The sequence below is a fragment of the Pinus tabuliformis genome, chromosome Q, assembly GCF_031772625.1.
Source record: "Pinus tabuliformis cultivar Carrire ecotype Pingquan chromosome Q, CPIR1, whole genome shotgun sequence".
Lineage (NCBI taxonomy): Eukaryota > Viridiplantae > Streptophyta > Pinopsida > Pinales > Pinaceae > Pinus > Pinus tabuliformis.
In genome coordinates this window covers 986,224,586-986,246,234 of record NC_142296.1, presented here as the reverse complement: position 1 = coordinate 986,246,234, position 21,649 = coordinate 986,224,586, and the positions used below count along the sequence as shown (strand labels likewise).

At 39.6% G+C, this 21,649-nt stretch overlaps 1 protein-coding gene across 1 annotated transcript in view; it reads left to right on the top strand.

Moving 5' to 3' along the window:
• Positions 1-6,006: 6,006 nt before the first annotated feature.
• LOC149222792 (tubulin-folding cofactor A-like) overlaps positions 6,007-21,649 on the top strand; it is a 110,221-nt gene continuing 94,578 nt past the window's right edge. Inside the window, exon 1 of the mRNA XM_089385631.1 lies at positions 6,007-6,245. The gene's annotated coding sequence lies outside the window, so the exon portion shown is untranslated. The remainder of the gene's footprint in view (positions 6,246-21,649) is intronic.

Genomic DNA, 21,649 nt, shown 5'->3' with positions numbered 1-21,649 from the left:
TATCAGGGGCTTAGGCGCAGCCCCTAAGTTTAATGCGCTAAAAGATGTATTCTACCTGGCTCATCCAAAGATCATTTTTATACAGGAAACCATGCATCCTAGCTATGTGTCTATTGCTTTTTTTTAGGAGAATGTTTCCGAAGTGGTATATGGTTGCCACTGAGGCAAATGGTCAGTCTGGTGGTCTGGTGGTTTTGTGGGATCCTGCCTGGATAAGGGCAAAAGCTTATAAGTGCTGTGCAGGAATTTTAATATCAGCATCTATCAGGGGTCAAGCTTTTGCACTCAACTTGCTTAATGTCTATGCTCCATATAAAAACAGACTTTCCTTTTGGGAGAGGCTTTTTGAATCCCGAATTCTAGAGATCGAATCGTTGTTGATGGCTGGCGACTTTAATTTGACTCTCAGTTCTGATGAATGTTGGGGTAATTGCAGGAAAATTGACCCTTTGGCTGACAGAATAAGGAAGGAATTACTAAATAGGGATCTGGTGGACATTGCCCCTGATAAAATGAGGCCTACGTGGGATAACAGCAGGACTGGGCAGGCCTACATAGCAAAGAGAATTGACAGAATCATCATACATGCTAGCATTATCGGGAAATTGGGTATGCCAGTATTATCTATCGGGAATGATCACTCCTCTGACCACAGACCCATTCTTCTAAAATGGCGTGAAAATGTAATCAGACTTGGTTACCCTTTTAAATTCAACAGGATCCATTTGGAAGACCCATCCTTTAATGAAATAATTGCCAGAGAATGGAAGAGTCTCCTCGAATCCGAAATGGCGCCTTTTATGCCATTCCGTGTAAAGATGGAGAGATTGCGGGCTGTGACGAAGGAATGGCAAAATCAAAAGAGGAGGATGGATAAACAAGAGCTGAATAATATTCGAAAGGAACTGGACTCCCTATTAGAGTTAGCTGATCCCAACAGTCTATCTCTAGATCTAAAAAGCAAGATAAGAAATTTGGAGAAAAGGAAACAATTGATCTTGCTAAAGGAGGAGGCTACATGGCGGCTAAAGAGCAGAGCCATTTGGCTCAAAGAGGGAGACAGAAATACGAGATTCTTCCACAAGTATGCAAATGCAAGAAGAGAAAAAAACTCTATCTGGAGCATTAAAGACGAAAAGGGGAATGTTCTCTTATCTCACCAAGAGATCTCGATGGAGGCTGTGAGATTTTTCCAAAATCAATATAAAAGAAGGGAGGTCCTCTTTCAAGATGCCCTGTGGGGCATAGAGTTGGTTCCGGAAATGTTTGATGATGCAGCAAATGAAGAGTTCATAAAGCCAATCTCTGAAGATGAACTTTCAAGAGCTATCAAATCTTTTAAAAAGGATAAAAGTCCGGGGCCGGACGGATGGCCAATCGAATTTTTCTCTCATTTCTTCGACCTTCTTAAAACAGACTTGTTACGGATGGTTGAAGCATCCCGGATGTCTGGAAGCATACATTCGGCCACTTCCTCTACCTTCATAGCTCTAATTCCAAAAAAGAATAGGTCTGAGTCCTTTCACGACTTTAGGCCTATATCGCTCTGCAACATCATGTTCAAATTAACCTCAAAAATCATTGCGGAAAGAATGAAGCCTATTCTAAATTCCTTCATTTCTGGGGACCAACATGCGTTCTTAAAGGGCCGTATTATCTTGGATGCGGTTGCCATGACTCAGGAAAGTCTGTTTTCAATGCTGACAAAGAATTTGGATGCGGCTATCCTTAAGATTGATCTGCAAAAAGCCTATGATTGTGTAGATTGGGGCTTTTTAAGAATTCTGCTGGCAAAAATTGGACTGAAGTCACAAAGTGTCAATTGGGTCATGTCCTGTGTTGAGAACGTCAGATATTCAGTGATTGTAAATGGACTTCCTTCGTCTTTCTTCCAAGCGGAGAGAGGACTCCGACAGGGATGTCCCCTTTCCCCACTGCTCTTCATTCTGGTAATGAACTCTCTCAGTCTGCAGATAAATAAAGCAGTTGAAGACAAGAGATGCCGCCCGGTAAAGATTTGTAAGGATGTCTCCCTCTCTCATAATCTCTTTGTTGATGATGTCCTCATCTTTGCTATGCTTTGTAAGGTCTCCTAGGCATGCATAAATGATATTCTTTCAAAATTTCAGAAAGCTACAGGTTTGTTTATCAATAAGGAAAAATCCTCTTTGTTTCATAATGATTCAAATATGGAAATCGTTCACTGGATATCTGAATTGATGGGCATTGCTCCTTTTTCAATTAAGCAAGGGTTTAAATACTTGGGCTTCACCTTAAAGGCAAAAGGAAACTCCAAAAGGGATTGGCAATGGCTACTGGACCGGTTTTATAAAAAGATCTCAGGATGGGAGTTTAAATTTCTTTCTCTGGCTGGCAGATTCATCTTAGTACAGGCCGTCCTTTCCCAACTTTCAGTCTACTGGGCTCATATCTTCTTTCTTCCTGCCAGCATTATAAATTGAATGAACAGATTGATTGCTAATTTCCTTTGGGGAGGACATGCATTTCAGAACAAAATTCATCTTGTCAAAATGGATTCTATATCAAAACCAAAAAGGCCTGGTGGATGGGGCCTTTTAGATTTGCGCACTTTCGGGAAAGCCCTCCTCTGTAAGTCTTTTCATAGAGGTATTTTTGGTGATGGGCCATGGAGTAAGATGATTAAGGCAAAATATTTAAAAGGCAAGAGTATAGAATTCTGGTACAGGAGGCGGTCCATTGGCATCAGGAGTGGATCGACGATTTGGCAAAGTCTCAGGAAGGTCCTTCCTTTCTTCATGGAGAATCTTCGCTGGAAACTCTGCTCGGGAACTAGTATGTTTATTGGTTATGATTCTATTTCATGCGCCCGGGAGTTCTCGTTCCCTTCTCCGTTGGTCCACAATCTACACAGGCTGGGATGTTTTACATGGGACAAGCTGATAAAAGAATGGTCTGGTTCTTCCCCGGTTTGGTATGATGGGGAGGATCTGCATTTGCCCCAATCGATGCTCCCTCTCTGGAATTCGGTAAAAGCGAGCCTTTGTAGTATGGGGATTAAATGATCGGGATCAAAGGATCTTCTGGTTTGGTCTCTCAAAAAATCAAACCAGCTTGTGTGCGTAAAGCATATTTATGCAGATATGATCTCTGTCATTGCAAGGAGTCCTCATCCGCTATTTCCTCCATGTTTTTGGAAGGCTGCATGTCCTCTCAAAATGATTATTTTCTCTTGGCTGCTATTTGGGAACAAAAATCTTACATGGGAGGTTCTTCAAAGGAAAAAATGGCAGGGTCCGAGCCGATGTGCTATGTGCCTCAATGAAGCGGAATCTAATCTGCATATGTTCTTTCAATGTGCCTCGTCCCTTTATATCTGGTATGAGCTGTCTTTATATTTTGGTTTTCCTTACATTATCTTTTCTTCTGTTCAGGATGCTTTTATATGGTGGAGTAGGCAATCCTCATCTTGGAGATCGTTGTTTATCATTTCCTGTTGGTTCTTGTGGAACTGGAGGAACGCACAAATTTTCCAAGGTTCTAAGGAACCCCTTCATGCTATTCTTCAGCGTATTCAGGCATGCCATGAATCCTTTCATCAAAATGACTCTCTGCCAAAGGCGCCTGCTATATGATTCTGGGGGTTTTTGCTCCTGCAAGATGGTTTCAGTCTTTCTGGATCTCTGTTCCAAGGCTGGGCCGACTGCTCCTATTTTCTTATGTGTTAATTGTATGTAATCTTTTAATAGGGTTGTTTCTTCAAATGATCGTATAATCTGTTAGCAACTTTGGACAAGCGGGCTTTGTAGATGGGATGTATATGTTTTCCTTTTTTAGATATGGAAGATTCAGACTATCTGTATCCAATTTTTGCAAAGGTTGCTGGGCATTTGGCTCAATCCAACAGCTTATGTATTGAAGATCTTTATATTTTCTTAATATAAATCTATGATGGTTTTTTTCTCTGAAAATTTGTTGATTGTCAGTGACACGAATTTTTGTAATGTCCTTACGCGTTGTTGATTGCGAGTGACAAGGAGCCCTACACTTACGAGTTTTAATAAAATCTTTCATGGGTTTTCTCGTTCAGGTATAATGTCGTTCATTTTTAAATTAAAAATAAGGGGTTAATAAAGCTTTTCATTTATTAGGTTATTTTTTAATTTAAGCTTTTTTTTACGTTTTACTTAGTTTTTATTATTAAAAGAAACTAGATATAAAACATACACAAATAAAATTAAATTAGCTAATTTATTGATTAATTAATAAACATTTAAGTTTAATTTTTATTTTTCCCATAATACTTTTAGTAAATGAAAATAAATAAATTTAATAATCAAATTAACTAACTAATTAATCTATCTCATAATACTTCATAGAATTAACACTTATTTTATTATATATTTAATTACATATATAAGGAAAGAAATAAACTTGGTAAACAAGTTAACTAGTCAACTAACTATTTTTTTTGAATTCCTATAATAATACAAATCTTTATATAGTTTTAAAATAATAGATTATTTAGGTTTCAAGTTTTGAGTTTAAGTTTATTAAAACAATTTATTGAATTGAGGCTTCTGTGATCCATAATAGTTGTAAGAATAACTTCGGCGTAAATCACATGTAGACAGACTTTTTTCGATGCGTTTCGAACCAACCAGTGTGGTTCGTCCTGACGATGAACCACACTGGTTGGTTCGAAACGCATCGACAAAAGTCTGTCTACATGTGATTTACGCCGAAGTTATTCTTACAACTAAAACAATTTAGTTAAATATAAGTAGATTTATTTAGTTACAAACAAAAATAATAATAAATAGATTTAACAAACAAACTAATTAATATTCCTTTCCCTATATCTTGGACCTTTGCTGAGTCCTTTGTAGGAGTTTCCGTAGTTGATGATGATGATGGTGGTGGTTAACGTCTACTGAGACCAAACTTTGGTCTATCCGACCTAAAGAAAACGAATTAATTAGTTTGATTTAAAATTTTATTCCTATGCTCAAAAAGCTTGGAGAGAAGCCTCCCCAGCTCACTATAGTTTTGACATCATAAAAGGCTAGGAAGGTCAGTATTGCAACAAAGATTATGACATTGAGATCTAATGTGGTTGTACACGGGGCACTCTAAGAGGAAGTGATTTTCATCCTCAATGTTCATATTCTCACACAGATGGCAGATTCTTTCCATCCATGGTGTTTTAGGAACTGTCCAACTACCCGTTTCACTATGGAGCTCATGAGAGTTCGCTCTAATCTTGGCTATATTAATTTTCTTCATTGAGCTAGTAAAAACCAAGAGATACTTTTGATCTTCTAGGGCGGGGTTGATGACCTCCTTATAATATCTTAATTTTCTTTTAGCTACTAAATCTTTCTCACACCACATTTTTTTTTTGAACTTAGAAGTAACAATATTTTTAATGTTATTAATGTTTTGCAATGCAACATTCTCGTCGATCTCCCAACAGTTTAACTAGGTGCTGGTGTCTTTATACCAACCCCATTTGAGCCTTAGGTGGTTTTCGCTCGAACTTAAAGCTAGCTTAGGAAGTCTATGGTCTCCTATGTTATTGAGTTTGTGCTTGTACAATAGAAGCTTAGTCATAACTAGGCTCTCGATAGGGGAATGACCCACTTCTATAAGGAGAATATGATAGGGTGTATTGCTTTTAATTTTGAGGTTATACGTTATAAAACGTTTCTGGATTTGCTCAATCTTTCTATTTAACTTGTTGCCATGATCTGGTTCTTCTTCTTGTCACTTCTTGTTTCCAAAAACAAATAAATTTTGATATAATTATTGCGAAAAAACTTCTCAATAAATTTGATGTGGATTAAAAAACACTGTCACTTCTTGTTTCCAAAAACAAATAAATTTTGATATAATTATTGCGAAAAAACTTCTCAATAAATTTGATGTGGATTAAAAAACACCTAAATTCAATAATTAATTATTATATTATATAAAAGTTACGTTTGCAATTAATCACAAGCTATAATTAGGGGCTACCTGTATAGACAGTGGGAACCCGTCATCCTTGGTGACACTTTGAATACAGTAGCCAGAAGCTTTTTCTCAGTGTCCTAACCTCATTCATTTTCTCGTGATTTCGGACACTGTTTTCAGTTTAAATCCGCGGCGTTTGCGTAAATCGACCGCAAGCCCTTGAAATTGCATACGAGGACGTCCACAGAGAAGAACGGGGCCTGTTTTGCGGGATTCGGAGCTACATTCTCGTCCATTTTGTACCCGCAGAGGTGAAGAATTTCTCCGTTTTTCCCTTACGCCTTGGAGTTGCATTCCACAGATTTATATGTTGAAGACTGTGATGGCTTCCATCCAATTTTATTTCTTTGAGATTTGATGAATTTTGGAGCGTGGAATGTGAAGGGCTGTGTTTTTTGTGAAAGTCCTTGAAAAGAAAAGGAACAATTAAATTACTGTTCACATTACGAATTTTCAGTAGCTCGAAATCTCACACTTTTTTATTAAATTACTGTTCAAATTACGAATTTTCAGTAGCTCGAAATCTCACACTTTTTCCTATTGCTTGCTAAAGCTTTCATCCATTTCGGAGTGTCAATTTCCAAATGTTGAAGTCTTTAAATGTTCTAAAACGATTGATTTAGCACTTTACATTTCCCCGTTAACATTTTCGGTCATTCTATGTAAAATTTCTTTAATTATTTGTAAAGGCGATCAGTTCATCCGGAGTAAGATTAGACTTTTGATGTGCTTTTACTTGATTTTCAATATGAAAACAGTAGACCTTGCCGTCATTTTTTGCTGTTAAGATCCGCATTTTGCAGCTGTCTTTTGCTTGCTTGAATTAGAAACCTTGCCTGGAAAGTGTGTGACCCTGTTTTTTGGCTTCTTTTCGTTTTTGGCTTGCATTTTGGTCCATTTTTTTCATTTTGTTCCTGTTCGCTGATAAATTTTGCCGAAAAAGCTGTCTTGGTTTAAAAAGTTACGCGTATCAAGATTTTTTTTGATAAATGCTGAAAATTTGATTCTTTACTTTTTTGATGATGATTTTTTAAGTTTGAGTCCAACCAATGTCCTTTCAATTCATTTAAATAAATTTGAACCCGCATGCACTTGCAAGGCAAAGTCTAAATGTGAAACAGAACGACTTAGGTGGTCGAGCCTCGGCTAACCTGGGCAATGGAACAGGGGAATATGGTTGAATATGAAATGAAAATCAAAACCTGGGCAATGGAACAGGGGAATATGGTTGAATATGAAATGAAAATCAAAACCTGGGCACAACCATATGTTTGGATATGAAATTTGAAGTCGAAACCTGGGTAAATATATATTTTTTTCCAACCAATGTCCTTTCAATTCATTTAAATAAATTTGGACCCGTGTGCACCTGCAAGTCAAAGTCCGTAAAATAAATATGAAAACAAAACGACTTAGGAGGTCGAGCTTTGGCGAACCTGGGCAATGGAATACAAGAACACGGTTGAATATGAAATGAAAATCGAAACCTGGGCACAACCATATGTTTGGATATGAAATTTGAAGTCAAAACCTGGGTATAGAAACAAGGTAAATTGATATGCTAACTCTGGACACTCTGTGCCTGCCTTGAGTCCCACTGAGGAAAACAATTTAGAATTAGTGCAGCAAAGATTGTCTCAGCTCTCCAGAGCCGCGAAGCCAGCTCGTTTCCTTTGTTGGTGGATGCAGAATACACAAACACTCAGGTGGTTTTCAACTCTCAGGTGGTATTGAACTCCAGGAAAGTGTCAGAAAAGCTGTTTCGCGAGGCATGGGTTCTGCAGGTGCACCAGGTGGAGGAGGAGTTGGATTCGATATGCAGAAATTCTAAAAACCTCGAAGCTGCCCATCAGATTGGATTGCATTATCGACACGGGTGACGGTGTTTGGCGTGCTGACAAAAAGTGCAAACACATGTTTGTTAAAAGTGGAAACTAGGGCCAAACTCCACATGGGTCATCTTATTTATGACAACTGATATTTTTTTGGATTCCTGTCTCTGAGAGGTGTAGGATTGATCTAGAGATCATCCGATTCTGACATGAACAAATGAAGTTATGAATTTGTTTTGATTATGGACAAATTGTCAAGGTCGGCCAACAAACTTATGTAGGCTCAGAAGCCCAGCAGTCACGTCTACTCCTCCTCAATGTTGCATATAAATAGAAGGTGACTTAGCCTCATTTGGACACACACATCACTCACATTCATCTTTCTCTCTCTCTCTCATTGGTTGGGTACGGATTTTTGAGCAGCAACTGTCTCCACATGTGTGAAGGAAAAGAAGGACAAATTTCTTTGGATGTTGACCAGGTTTGACTGAATTTCCAGAAGGCTGTTTTGGGCTGCGTTGACTTGTTTGACTGCGTTATTGTGAGGGTTATCTCTGATTGGGTAGGCCACATTTCTGGGCATAGAAATTGAGGCAATCCGTTGACTGTGGTTAGGGCTGGTCGTAAGTTCACTGTTTGACCAGATTTTAACTGGGCTGAATTCAGACTGTTTTGAGGGTTGTTTCATCTTGCTGTTTGGAGGCCGAAGTTCACTGAATCTTTGAGGGTCAAATCTGCCTTGTTGATCAACGTTGACTTTTCTGGTTAGGGCTCTTTTGCTGCTGTTATAAATTATCAGATTTGTAAATTGTACTATCTCTCTTTGCTGAACTATTGAAGACTATAAGAAGAATTGATCAAGGGTTTCCCCACATTGGGGTTTGTCCCTGGCTAGTGCGACATCTTGTGTCCTCTTGTCTTGGCTTTTCTTCTACTGTTTATGTTTATATTCTATCTGCTAAACTGGATATTGATATTGGGCTAATAAAGAAATTGAAGTAAAATTGCTCTAATGCCATACAACATACCATTTGCCTAAAATTAACATGGTATCAAAGCTAAGGTGAAGACAAAGCCCAAACAAGAGTAAAAGAGCAATTACCAAAGACAGTTGGACAAGGACAAAAGACTCAATGGGTTCCTCATCCTACTTCCCGGCTGAAAACAAGCTCCATGATAACCCTGACTATCATGGATGGAAGATGTCTCTTGATTTGACCTTGGAAGAAAAAGAAGTGATGGATTATGTGGAGGTAAAATCCCTGAACTTCCTTCAAATGCACCGGCTGCTGCGAAGACCAAGTACAATAGGGCTGAAGTCAAAGCGAAAAAGATTATCAAGGATTCCATTGACAAGCATCTGGTGGCCTATATCTCTGAATTGAAGACCTCCAAGGAGATCTACGACAGGTTGGTCGGCATGTTCAAGGTTAGTAATGCTAATCAAATTCTCTTTCTCAAGAATAAGTTGAAGGATATTAAGAAGGACAAGGACGAGGACATTCAATCCTATTTCTTGAGGATTATTGAGATCAAGAATGATCTACTCTAGATTGAAGAAGTCATTCTTGACAGGGAACTTACTCTCACCACCCTTGGAGGGCTCCCACCTGAGTGGTATGTATTTAGAACGACTATCTCAACAATGATCGAATTCCAGGGTTTGAAGAATTGATGTCGAGATGCATTCAAGAAGAAACAAGAATGGTGGAGCAAGAAATAAATTCTAATAGAAGCAAACTCCACTGCATTCTCCGCTCATGCCAAGAGGAAGAACAATGCGAGTTCAAATAAGCAAAGTCAATGAAGACCGAGATTCAAAAATGGAAGGAAGGGAAGATTGCTTTGTTTGCAATAAGTTTGGCCACTATGCAAGGGAGTGTCCTAATAGAAGGGATACACCTCGAGATGATGACTATAATAACAACTCTAGGGGCAACTTCAACAACACGATCAAAGGAATGGCAGGTCCAATGGCAAAGGAAAAAGGAATGCGAGACATCAAGGAAATGGTCGACCCTCCAAGAAATCAAGGAACTCCAGGTATGAAGAATCCAATGTTGTTAACAATAACCAAAAATAATACTATTTTATATTGGCCCTCTCTACCGCCTCTCCTCCGGACACTTTGGGAAATTGACTGATTGATAGTGGTGCCTTAAGGCACTTCACCGAATACAAGGAAGCCCTTTCTAATCTGATAGAAAAGGAGACAAACTTGGAGGTCATCCTTGGAGATGATGCCACCTATCCTGTGAAGGGAGTAGGGAATGTTACCCTTCAATTGAATCAAGGTAACACTATTCATTTGCAAGAAGTACTATATGTACCCAATCTCAAGAAGAACCTGGTGTCCATTTTAGCAATGGAAGATGAAGGATTCAAGGTGGCTTTTATTGATGGAAAGTTATGTGTTTGGAAAAGAAATTTTAAAGATGCTTTTACTCTTGGGTTCAAGGTTGACACTTGTATCAAGTTGGAGGAAGTCCATTGAGAGCCATGTCTTGTGACACATCTCTACAATCTGAACTATGGCACTGGAGGTTCGCCCTTCTTCATTATAAGGCCCTACCCGATGTGAGATAGATGGTGACAAGTATGCATGAAGGTATATGTCCAGGATGTGCCGAGGGAAAACTTACAAGGGGACCATTCCCCTCAAGTAATAGTAAGGCCACAAACATATTTCAATTGATCCATTCCGACATATCTGGTATGATGCTCGTAAACTCCTTGGGAGGATACTTATATTATCTCGCATTTGTGGATGATTATTCTTGCAAGACCTAGATCTACTTCTTGAAGAAGAAGGATGAAGTGTTCACTTGGTTCCGACACTTCAAAGCCTTGTTCAAAAACCAATTCGAGAAGAAAATCAAGATATTGAGGATTGATAATGGGACTGAGTACGAATCCAATGAATTCCAAGATTATTGCAGAGAAGCTGGCATTAAGAGGGAGACTACAACGCCATACACTCCCGAGCAGAATGGTGTGGCTAAAAGGAAGAATCGCTCTATTGTAGAAGCTGTCCGTGCCATGCTTCATGATCAAGGCCTTTTGAAGTTTCTGTGGGCTGAAGCTGCAAATACCGCCGTGTATGTTCAAAACCGATGTCCTCATCAAGCATTGGACTCCAAGACTCCCGAAGAAATGTTTATTGGTAAGAAACTTGATGTCTCTCATTTTAGAATTTTTGGAAGCCCCGTGTATTTTCATGTGCTGAAAGAAAAAAGAAGCAAATTGGGTGCATCTGGGAAGAAAGGAATCCTTGTGGGCTATAGTGAAAATTCTAAGGGATATAGAATATATGTGGCTGGTTAAAAGGAAGTTGAGATAAGTCATGTTGTCACCTTCGACAAAGATATGGCCCTCAGGAAGATCAACAACCTTCCTATCCTATGGAAGGACAAAGAAGCTGACACCGGAAATCAGGGTGAAAAGAGGACGAAACGATGCCTGATGTTGATGAACCTATGGATCCTATTGATCCTCCTCCTCCAAAAGGAGACCTTCATGGCTTAGGGAGACTCGAAGATGCCGAGAGACACATTGCACCAAGGGGGACTTTGCGTGCAAGCAAGAAGCCAAATAGGTATCAAGGATATTTGACCGCCATGAGCACTATCATTCAAATGAGCCTTCATCATTCGAAGAAGTCGTGAAGCAACAAGTATGGAAGGATGCTATGAATGAAGAATACGAGTCAATTATGAAGAATGATGTCTGGGATGTGGTCCCTAGACCCTAGGACAAATCGGTTGTCACCTCTAAGTGGCTCTACAAAATCAAGCATGGAGTTGATGGTAGTGCATAAAAGTTCAAGGCTCGCTTTGTTGCCCGAGGGTTCTCTCAAAAGGAAGGTGTAGATTACGATGAGATATTTGCACCTGTTGCCTGATACACCACCATCCGCTCGATCATAACCCTTGCTGCCTCGCAAGGATGGAACCTACATTAGATGGATGTCAAGACTGCCTTCTTGCATGGTTCGATCAAAGAGGAAGTCTATGTGGAACAACCCGAGGGGTTTGAGGTTCATGATCGAGAATCTCATGTATGCAGGTTGAAGAAAGCTCTATATGGGTTGAAGCAAGCACCCCGGGCTTGGTATGAGAGGATCGATAGCTATTTGATGAAGCTGGGATTCACTAGAAGTGAAGTCGATCCGAACCTTTACTTTAAGGTTGAAAATGATAAACCTCTCATTCTGGTACTTTATGTGGACGACCTCTTTTTGACAGGTGCAAACCCTCATTCACAAATGTAAGAGGGAGTTGGCTTCTGAATTTGAGATGAAGGACCTAGGATTGATGCACTATTTCCTAGGGTTGGAGGTTTGGCAAAAGGCAGGTGGAATTTTCCTCTCTCAAGGAAAATATGTTGTGAAGATATTGGAAAGATTTGGGATGGTGGACTGCAAGCCTGTGACTACTCCAATAGAACTTAACTTCAAGAAGTCATGTGGTAGTGTTGCTGGACTTGATTTGGGAAATGCTTCTGAGTATCGTCAACTCATAGGAGCACTGATGTTCTTGGTGAACTCCCGTCCGGACATATGTTTTGCAGTTAACACATTGAGCCAGTACGTGGTTGAGCCTTATCATATACATTGGGTTGCTGCCAAGAATCTTCTGAGATATCTTCGGGGCACAATCACTCATGGACTGAGATACATTGCTAGAGATGTGAGGCTGCATGGTTATTCTGATGCTGATTGGGCTGGCAGTGTGGTGGATCGCAAGAGCACTTCTGGATGTTGTTTTTCTTTGGGTTCTGCTTCGATATCCTGGATGAGCAGGAAGCAGAAATCGGTTGCCTTGAGCACCGTCGAGGCCGAATACATAGCTGCTAGTATGGCCTCCTGTGAAGCTGTCTGGTTGAGGAATCTCTTTAGTGAGTTGTTTGGACATGTGCTGGATACCACCGTAATCCTCTGCGACAACCAGAGTGGGATTTGATTATCAGAGAATACTGTGTTTCATGATCGCTCCAAGCATATAGATATCAGGTACCACTTTATCTGGGACATGGTACAACGAGGAGCAATAAGGCTCCATCACGTTGGGACTGATGAGCAGGTCACCGATATTCTGACAAAGCCCCTGGGCAAGGTCAAATTCTTGGCCTTTTGAGAATGACTTGGAGTCGTGGAGAGCCCCTGGGCAAGGTCAAATTCTTGGCCTTTTGAGAATGACTTGGAGTCGTGGAGAGCCCCTGGGCAAGGTCAAATTCTTGGCCTTTTGAGAGTGACTTGGAGTCGTGGAGAGACCCTCTTATGAGGGTCCTGTATGAGATGGACATTGAGCTTTGGGAGCTCCGAGGGGCTTGGGGTACTTCTTGGAGCGGTGAGAATCCATAGGGTGAGTGGTTCAACCTTCCCCTAGTGGTTTGCTGTGTACAGGGTGGGTGGTTCAGCTTTCCCCTGTGATACCCCTTGGCGACATGTGGGCAGGATGAGTGGTTCATCCTTCTCCTGTTGAGACATCCTACCCATGCAGTCTGAGACTCATGGGAAGTACCTCTCATCTGGCCAATGAGTAGGGAAATGAGGATAGGTACCATAGTACTACCGATGGACGCATCATGTACTACCATACTCTCTATGCTAGGATGATCGATATTGATCTGGGATCAATGGAAATTGATTTCGGGTCAATAAGAGTGGTATGAGACACTCTCTTTTGATTGGAACTGACTTCGGGTCAGTAAGAGTGGTATGAGACACTCTTTTGATTGGGACTGACTTCGGGTCAGTAGAGAATGGTATGATACATTCTCGATCACTTCTTTTGCTTCACAGTTCAATAGAGCAAGCAAAGTAGTGCATTGAGGGCAGAGATAGTACAAATTGGTAGATGGATTAACAGGTGAAGTTTTCCCTAGTTGAGAGGGAGTGTTAAAATTGGCAACTAGGGCCAAACTCCACATGGGTCATCTTATTTATGACAACTAATATTTTTCTTGGATTCCTCTCTCCGAGAGGTGTAAGATTGATCTAGAGATCATTCGATTTTGACATGTTCAAATGAAGTTATGAATTTATTTTGATTAGGGACAAATTGTCAAGGTCGGGCAACAAACTTATGTAGGCTCAGAAGCCCAACAATCATGTCTATTCATCCTGAACGTTGCATATAAATAGAAGGTGACTTAGCCTCATTTGGACACACACATCACTCACATTCATCTCTCTCTCTCTCTCACATTGGTTGGGTACGGATTTTTGGGCAGCAACTCTCTCCACACGTGTGAAGGAAAGGAAGGATAAATTTTTGTTTAGGATGTTGACCAGGTTTGACCGAATTTCCAGAATGTTGTTTTGGGCTGCGTTGACCAAGTGTTGACCTGTTTGACTGTGTTTTTGTGAGGGTTATCTCTGATTGGGCACACCGCATTTCTTTGCATAGAAATCGAGGCAATCCATTGACTGTTTGACCAACGTTGATTGTGGTTAGGGATGATCGTAGGTTGACTGTTTGACCAGACTTTGATTGGGCTGAATTCGGACTGTTTTGAGGGTTGTTTCATCTTGCTGTTTGGAGGCCGAAGTTGACTAAAGTTGACCCAATCTTTGAGGGTCAAATATGCCTTGTTGACCAGTGTTGACTTTTTTGGTTAGGGCTCTTTTGTTGCTGCTATAAACTATCAGATTTGTAAATTGTACTATCTCTCTCTACTAAACTATTGAAGACTATAAGAATAATTGATCAAGGGTTTCCCCACATTGGGTTTGTCCCTGGCTGGTGCCACATCTTGTGTCCTCTTGTCTTGGCTTGTCTTCTACTGTTTATGTTTATGTTCTATCTGCATTTTACTATCATGTTGATGTGATTGCTAAACTGGATATTGATACTGGGCTAATAAAGAAATTGAAGTAAAATTGCTCTAAAGCATAGAACATACCATTGTTGCCTAAAATTAACAGTATTCTTTTTCGATAGGCTTTGGACAAACGACGAAAGTACTTTTGAGCAACTTCCCCTTAAAAACACCTTCCGTATAATTAGGGTCATTTTTGCTTTGACAAAGATTGTGAGTAGATCATTGAGGGCCATGACAACCATAGATGCGGATGGGCTAGCACTTGAAGGAGCAACTCTAGACAAGGGCGTGTTGTGCACAATCACTATTGTGTGGTCAAATTCGCTAAACAAGCATAATGGACACGTGCTAAATTGTGCTTGTGAGTAGGTCGATTGGGTCATCTTCTGGGAAGAGATCTCTAGTTAGGGGTTGTGATGACTAGGGGAAAACCCCTTGCCACAACAGATAGGAGCAAGGCTTGATTCATTTATCAAATTCCAACTATTCATAAGAAGATGGAGATGGGACAATATTAGGTAATAAAACATGAATAATCTGAGCTACAAAGAAACCAGGCACTTAATTCAACATAAAAGTAGCACCAACACATTTCCATGGTCATTAACTCATCGAAATTTAGTTGTAATTCATTTAAGAGTAGTTTGTTATCATTTTGAGGTTGTAAGGGCTTTTCTATTTTGTGCTAGTTTTGTGTAGCTAGAACACTGGTGGGACTACTGCAAATCAATTCCAAACACCAAAACTCCAGAGGCTGGGGATAGTGACGGGACTTGCTTTCATATTGCTTGTATCCTCCTACACTACGGGCGTATGGGTGATGCCTCCAGAGATTTGAACACGGGTGGGACTACTATAAAAGCAATTTTTTTTTGGCTTTATTCAAGTTGTACGAATTATTTGTTATCTCTGTTTGGGAAAAGAGGCCTTGTTTTGTCAAGCTATTAATTGAACTTACATTTATGTGAGTCTAACCTAGTGTAGAGTGGTAGTCTTACATTTTGTTAAGTCTATACCTAAACAAACTTTATACTTATTATTTTCATTTATCAAATCGCTTAAGAACAATAAATATCAAAGATTTTATGTTTCCATTGTCAAAGATGTGCTAGGGAGGGTTCTACTTCTTATGAAATCATTTTTCAAGCCTTTGTTCATTTTGATATATGTTGTTATGTGATTCAATGGGATACTATTGTCGGGAAGTTAGCTATTGGGTTGCATTTATTTGCTTGTTATTTGGTGTAATTAAAGGCCATGTTTGAGCAAACACCTGCTTATGGAAGCTTGATATTAACTCTAGGAGTAAGTTGTTGTATGAAGTTGTTTAATATTTGGTATTGGAATCGTTCATCATCCTAAGGGATTGCTATTTCAATTATTTTGTGATAGTTATTGCTTCCTAATCACTTTTAGAAATATCACTCAATAAACACTTGCTAGGACATTATGTTTAAGAAATTGTATAAATGCATACACATAGGTAGTTATTTTTCCTAAAGAAAAGCAACAATGTGGCATAAGGAAGCACTCATTCTTAGCCACGAAAGTCTTAAGGGGATTTTGGGTATGAAATGCACAACCAATCAACATTCCACACTCAAGATGAAATTATTAACTTTTTTAGAACTTATGGATAACTCATATCCCTGTCTAGGTCTCATAGACAATATCCACAAGTCTAAAAAGGAACCCACTTGGTTTTTTTATGCCTAATATATTGATTCACACACTTCGTCCCTAATGCTATAGCAACACCATGACAACCAAGCTTTTGGTCTAAAGTTAGATTGCCTCATAACCTATATCTTATTATTAACCTAACTCTCATGTGAAGCACATAAATGTAATTCTCAAGCATGTTATATATGACATTGACAATTCCTATTGCCTACAATGTGTTAGATTTCCTTAAAACCCAATAAATTGATTCACAATTTTCTGAAGTGTAAAAACCGAAAATACAAATAACTGCATTTTGGAAACTTGAATCACAAATACACTAAGTTTTCTAACTTAACATGCACAACGAAAATAAATCAGAAGACAAACACATTAACACATAGAACACAAGATACACCCAGGAAACCCTAAGTTCGGGGAAAGCCTGCAACGCTGTCTGTCTTTTATTTTCTGCTTCAACGAATGAGTTTTCTTCAAGAATTACATCAAGGGAGAAACTTCCCTTCTATCATAGAAAAGCATTTGACCACCCACCAAATAGATCGATCCCCTTTTATGCGCATTGGATCTGCAAAACCTCTGCATAGATCAACTAATTTGTAGGAATTTTCAGGGTAAGTTCCTCAGATAGAACACCAAAGGACACTGCTCACGAACAGATCACAGATCAATACACCAGTATTCTTGACGTGGTTAAAACCCTCAAAGAGGGAAACAGTCCACGGTTTGAGCCAATGCGGCCACTTCAGGCAATTTATTAATAAAAGAAATAAAATTCACATAAGCTTCTCTCATGAATGGTCACCCTACAAATGACCCTCCATGCTCTTTAAATAGAGATCATGGACCAATAAGGTGTTAAGCCACGGATCAAGTGTTGCTAATACGGAGGAGAGAATGAACCGTCAGATCACTTCATGTCTAGAACATATCGTGACCGTCGGATTGTAAGTTACAAATGTACATAATAAAGAAACACACTTTACCTAACTCTACACTAGACCAAGTTATAACTATTTCCTATGTGTCGGAATATCCTAACATCCCCCGTTAAGAACAACTTGGGATAGGATTGAAGGATGTACAAATATGACACAATAGGAGAAGGAAGCAGGCATTAGAGTCTATCCCCCCTTAGTTACAACTTCCTGAACTCCAACCATAAATCGAAGTTTAGTAAACTTCGCCTCTGTGAGAGCCTTTGTAAAGATGTTTGCAACTTGATCAACTGTTGAACAGTATTTCAAGAACATAGTCATGGATGAGCTTTTCGATGAAGTGCATGTGTAGTTCAATGTGTTTGTTGTGTTGATGTTGGACTGGATCTTTGCATAGTTGAATGGCACTTTGATTATCACATGAAAGTGTAGTCGGATGCTGCTGCTCAAAACCAAACTTTGACAGGATTTGACGAAGCCACCGGGCTTCCTTACTAGCTTCTACGACGTCACGATACTATGCTTCTGCCGAAGAAAGAGAGATGGCACTTTGTTTCTTGCAAGCCCATGTAATAGGTCCAGAACCAAGAGTGAAGACATAATCGGCAGTAGACTTCCGATCATCAGGGTCACCAACCTAATCGGAATCAGTGAAACCAACCAATAGAGGAGATGCTTCTGCACTGTAATGAATTCCAAATTGAACTGTACCTCGAACATAACGAAGTATTCTTTTAGCTGCTTTCCAATGATTTTCATGTGGGTTTTTCATAAACTGAGCAGTAAGGCCAACAATAAAGGAAAGGTCAGGACGAGTATGGGTCAGATACAATAGCTTTCCTACAAGTTGGCGGTATAAGGTAGCATCAACTTCAGGGGAAGTACAAGTGACTGAAATTTTGGCTCTAGACTGAAAGGGAGAAGGGGCTGGCTTACAGTCTTCCATGTGAAAATGGCGTAGAAGATCACATGCATACTTGGACTGGGAAAGGGAAATACCTTCCTTGGATTGCAAGACTTGAAGACCAAGAAAATAATGGAAGTGTCCTAAGTCTGTCATTTCAAACTTCTTTCTTAACCTTAACACCTTCCAAGAGAAGTCTAAGGGTCTTGAACTTGGATAAAAAATCTTCAATGGAAGAAAAATTATTTGGGTCCAATGTAAGCATCTCATTTTCGAGTTGATGGGCTCTAATTTCATTTTTAATTCCAAAAACTTTAGTGAGTTGTTTCATTGCTTCATTAGGAGTATCAAGTTCTGCGATATGGAATCTAAGGTCTGGGGAACTAGACATCCCTATCAACCCACGTGCTTGATCTTGCCTATTTTCCCATTTGGTTGCTTTATCTTCATCTTGAGGTTTGGTTTCTTGGCGTGAGGCTATTCTGTAAAGACCTTTACTTCTAAGTAAATCCACAATGTAGGACCACCAGTGGAAGTAGTTGGTGCTGTCAAGAATAACTTGGCATGGACTTTCCATTTTAACAGAAACTGAAGCTGTAGATGTTGAAATCAGGGTTGCAGGAATCGCCCCCCCCCCGGATCCTAACCCGGAACCGCGACCCGTGCGGAATCGTTTCGGAATCTCGAGGCGAAGCGCGATTCCAAATTGCAGGTGGCGCGATTCCGTTTTTTAAACACGCTTCCTGGTTTTTAGGTGGCGGTGGCCCGGATCCGCGCTTCGGAGGGCGATTCTGGCATCCGGTTGCGCCACGCAACCCGCCCGGAAGCGCACGCAACCCGCACGCAACCTGGACGCAACCCGGACGCAACCCACCAATATGACATCATTCTCATATAGGATTCCTAATACCATATAACTTGAGCATTGTAGCCTGAATATACGGTCTTACTGCTCTGAATACAATGTCAACTCAATGAATATACATTGAAAAAGGGTAGAGGGGTCTTACTGCTCTGAATACAATGCCAACTCAATGAATATACATTGAAAAAGGGTAGAGGTACCATACGTACAAAGCAGAGAGCCATATATATATCTACTGAACTGATGGATGCACTTCTATATATTCATATACTGTACCATCATACATAGGGATGCCATACATATTTGTGAGATTGATACACACACACACACATAAATATATACAACTGTTGAAGTTGAGGTCATGCATATACTGCTGTAATTAGAACATAGCAATACCATACTCAAGCTATTTGAGCAGTGATATCCATACATAATGCTAAGTGCATATAAGAATGAAGAAGTCTCTGCTTATAGGTTTATACCCATCATTGCCAATATTGGGAAGCCATACCAATATTGATCTATATGAGAAACGATAACATATATATGACTGAAGCAAGTGACATGTCCATATTGAATTGATGTCATGAACAAATGTCATAATGCAAAGAATCATACTGAAGCATATGCCAATGATCATATGACACTATTGGTAAATCATACCAGGAGCAAGAGCATAGCCATATAACGAATGTCCAATTATTCCAGAGGTGCAGTATCAAATTATCAATACACTGTGAGAGTAGATCTGAGAGACTTCCTTGTAAAGTCTGCAATTCTTGCTAATGTAGTTTGTTGCCCTTACCTTGCTTCAAATCACTGTGATCTTATGTCCAACTATGCTTCCACCTATGCTGATCTACTAGGTATTCAATGTACTGCTGGTGGGGCTTAAGGTTCCTCCTCAAGCCTCCTACAATTCACGGTTTTGCTACAGCAAGGTCTAGGTCTTCATATACATGAAAATATACTTGGTTATAACTGCACTGATCCTCAGGATGACTGTGGCCTGGGTAGAGGACCTTAACTAGGCCTTCACCCCCTCAAAACAGACCCCCCAAGCTGCTGTAGAAACAACCCTTCTTTGTGGCCTAGAGAAGAATGAGAATCTCCTTCGATGACAAGGAACCACCCCCCTTTACCTGTGCTGTTGCTTGAGATGACTGCAGCTAGGGCAGTAGGTCCCTTCTAGGCCTCTTGGCGCTCTCAAATCCTCCTCCTCATACAGCTGTAGCAGCACCTTCCTGCAGCCTTGTAAAAAGAGACAAACCCTCCACAAAATAGCACAGAAAAAGCATCAATACTTCTTGACTTGTGGCCTGATCTAGCAAGTGAGATGCTGCCCTAAATAGTCTTGAATTAGCTCTCCAAGCCTCCTTGCTGGCTGCTTCCATTAAATGCTGAAGGAGGACTTTGCAATCATGGTTTGCATTTTCAAATTTGATTTGTGGCCTTCATGAGCAATTGAGCCCAGCTCTGACATATTCCCAAACTTGAATTCTAACAGTCCCTTGCTTGATAGAAACTTGATAACTTTCCTTGTGATTGCATTCCTTCTCTTGCTTGAGCTTGTCCTATGAAATTTTATAGGCATCAAGCAGTATCAAATTGATACTGATGTATGTTTGTAATAGCTAGAATATAGATGATTGTTGTACATACTAGTAACTACAATGGAATCATGGATGCCATATCTATCTTGATTTATGCAAAAATATGCATGTTTTCATGTCTTCTACAATTAATTTGGTATTTGGGATGTTTGTTTTGAGTATAAATGCAAAAAAATATAAAAAAATATATATATATATATAGCAGACGCTTCCGCGGACGCTTCGCTTCCTAGATTTTTGGAAAATGACGCTTCCGCGCTCCGCGCTTCCGCTTCGCGCTTCCGCTTCGCTCCCGCTTCGTGCAACATTGGTTGAAATTAAGTGTTCCAATGGAAAGATCTCGAAAAACTACGCTGATTAAAAAAAGGCTCTGAAAACGGCTTCCAGATGAAGAAGTTATGGCTTTTTGAAGAAAAGTTGTTGAAGATGCCGACGAAGTGCATGAATGTGCTGAAATGAATAATAATGTTATATTTAAAAAAAATCCCCCCCCTTCCAAAATTAGCTCACTTTAAAAAAATTATGTGACCCACTTTTATATATAAGTGAAAGTCACTTTTACAATGGTACTTTATGAACAACCCACTAAATTGTAACTTAAATAAAAGTAAAGAGACTTTAGAATTATAAGTGACTCACTTTTTATAATGGGTGATAACACTTTCACATAAAGTAACTTTAAAACATAAGTTACATGTGTTTTTTGAAAAAATAACTCAACAAAAAGAAAGACTTGAACTCAAGACCTCTATTCTCATAAAATAACTTTGGACCAAGTGAGCCAGTTTAAAAGGTTAGTAATTTTTGGAAAAGTTTTATTCGTGTAAGTCACTGAAGCTTTGGGGTGCGTGCTTACTTGAAAAATCTCTTTTTACCTACAAAACAAAAACCACAAAACCCAACACGGACATACAAAAAAACCAAACCTTATGGCTTGAAGTTAGCTTTTGCCGGAAACGATGTATTTTCCTTAATGTTTATGATTTTCCGAGATC